Source organism: Carlito syrichta, unplaced genomic scaffold (assembly GCF_000164805.1).
Source record: "Carlito syrichta isolate Samal-C Ts95f unplaced genomic scaffold, Tarsius_syrichta-2.0.1 Scaffold287436, whole genome shotgun sequence".
Classification (NCBI taxonomy): domain Eukaryota; kingdom Metazoa; phylum Chordata; class Mammalia; order Primates; family Tarsiidae; genus Carlito; species Carlito syrichta.
This window is the reverse complement of record NW_007231532.1, coordinates 42,269-44,672: the sequence shown is the minus strand read 5'-3', so window position 1 is coordinate 44,672 and position 2,404 is coordinate 42,269. Positions and strand designations below refer to the sequence as shown.

General features: G+C 39.0%; 1 protein-coding gene across 1 annotated transcript in view; it reads right to left on the bottom strand.

Annotated features, from left to right (window-relative positions):
- LOC103254746 (sushi, von Willebrand factor type A, EGF and pentraxin domain-containing protein 1-like) overlaps positions 1-2,404 on the bottom strand; it is a gene marked incomplete at its 3' end in the record, with an annotated part of 86,717 nt that overhangs the window by 83,058 nt on the left and 1,255 nt on the right. The window lies entirely within an intron of this gene.

Sequence of the window (2,404 nt, the reverse complement as noted above, 5' to 3'; positions counted from 1 at the left end):
AGATGAGGTCTCGCCAAGTTGCCCAGGCGGGTCTTGAACCCGCGGGCTCAGGCAATCCACTCACCTCAGCCTCCCAAAGCGTGGGATTACAGGCTGAGCCACCGAGCCCAGCTAGGACTTAATTTCTAAAAATCTACAAATTTATTAAAGAATATGAACATATCCTTTTGGATTGGAAAAGTTATTATAAAGATATAAGCAATCCACAATTCAATATTTCTGTGTTGAAATCAAAATCCTTACTGATTTCATGGGTATTATGTAAACATACATTTCATATTCATATTCAATAATAAGTGTAAAAAAGTTAATTAGAAAAAGAATAGATTTTTGAAAAGGAAAGAGAATTTGCAATACAGACATTTATATATATTATAAAGCTACAATAGTTAGTTATTTTGGCAAAGATTACAAAGAAGATAAATAAGGGGATGAAATAGAAAGTCAGGAGGAGATCAAATATCCAAAAGTATTTAGTCTATCATAAAAAGTGGCATTCAAATAAATTCGAAAAGGGCATATAGCTATTAAGCAAATGGTGCTGGGACAACCAGTTAACTATTGTAAAAAAAAAAAAAAAAAAAAAGGCATCTTTATCACATCATACACAAAAAAGTTCTAGATGAATTAAACTGTTAAATGGAAAACTATTTCTATGATTTGGGACATGAGGGAGCCATTCTAAGACTATGAGCAAATATAGAATCTTAAGAACAATAGTAGATTTGAGTGTATAAATATATAAATCATTCATCTAGCAACACTTCCATAAACAAAAGTAAAAGACAATGAACTGGAACAGCGTTTGCAACATACACAAGAATTACTGGCCTTACTATATAAAGAACTTTTACAAATCATTAAGAAACAACCAAGCATGCACTGTAATGGCAAAATGGGCAAAAATTTTGACTGGAAAACTATTACAGGAGAAAAATACCAGTACCTAGTAAATGATTGAAAAACTTTCATTTTCAAAATCTAAAATTTAAATTTGCTAAAATGATGCCTCTACTCACCTATTTAAAGGCAAAAATATTCAAAATAATAGCACAAGATATTAAGCATGTGGAAAATTTTGCTGCTGTGATACTCTGCTGGTGGGAATATAAATTCACACAAACCTCCAAGAAAGAAATGGACAATGTGTGTCAAAAACTTCACAAATGTTAATATCCTTTAGTACAAGAACTTTTCTTGAAATTCCTCTTGAAGAATTATGTCAAGAGGCCCATAAATATTTGTGTTTACTATAACTCAGTTAAGAAAAAAATTGAGTGTCCAACAATAGATGATTGGTAAAACAAATTACGGCACTTGTATGCAATGGAATAGTATGCAGCTAATGTAGAACATTTCTATCATAACAAAAAATACATTTAAAATGTAAGCTACTAAACAGCAAGAAATCGATTTGGTGCAAAGTATGTACAGATGTGCATACTGGACAAATGTTTAACAACACGTAAACAAGCTTTTAAAGGGTGATGGGATTATGGGTTTTTTCTTTTCCTCCTTTTTTGTTTCGTTCATTCCACAAACACTAGTTTGCTACTATGTGTCAGATATTTCTGTATGTTCCAAGCTTTCTCCCACTGAATATGTATTACTCTGTAATTATAAAAAAAGATACATTTTGTATAAATCCATCATCCGAATCTGACTTCCTCTGCCAGATGCTGAAAATCTAGTAAAGGACTTGGAGCAAAATTAGGAGGGCCATATACCTTACACTGAAAGCATAACTTCGCCGGGCTCGGTGGCTCAGCCTGTAATCCCGCGCCTTTGGGAGGCTGAAGTGAGAGGATTGCCTGAGCCCGCGGGTTCGAGACCCGCCTGGGCAGTGAGACCTCATCTCTACAATAAATCAAAAAATCAGCCGGGCGTCGTAGCGCATGCCTGTAATTCCAGCTACTTGGAAGGCTGAGACGGAAGGATCGCTGGAGCCCAGCAGGTAGAGGCTGCGGTGGCCGGGAGCGGCCACTGCACTCCAGTCTGGGTGACAGAGTGAGACTCCAACTCAAAAAAAAAAAAAAGCATAACTTAGAGAAGAACTGGGGGAATAGTCAGATCTCTCCACGCCCTACCTTTAGAAACACTTCGTAAACCATACTCACCTGTTCCAGCTTGGATACCGTCTGTTCTACGTCTGTGAATATGGGTATAGTCTTAGGAACCCCTTCCGCTTAAGGAGCCCGACCGTTCGCCAAGCGCTTAGACCCGGTTCTCCCCTTGGACCCCCCACAACAAGAAGAGGAGGGGAGCGACGACTGGTTTGGTGGATGAGGACGCTGGACTTGGGGAGGTTACGCCTTGCTCGAGACTGAACCCGGGCCGGCAGGTAGCGGCGGCTGGGAAGGGCTCTAGGGGCGAGGGCCGGGGCAAGAAGGGGCGGGCACCTTAC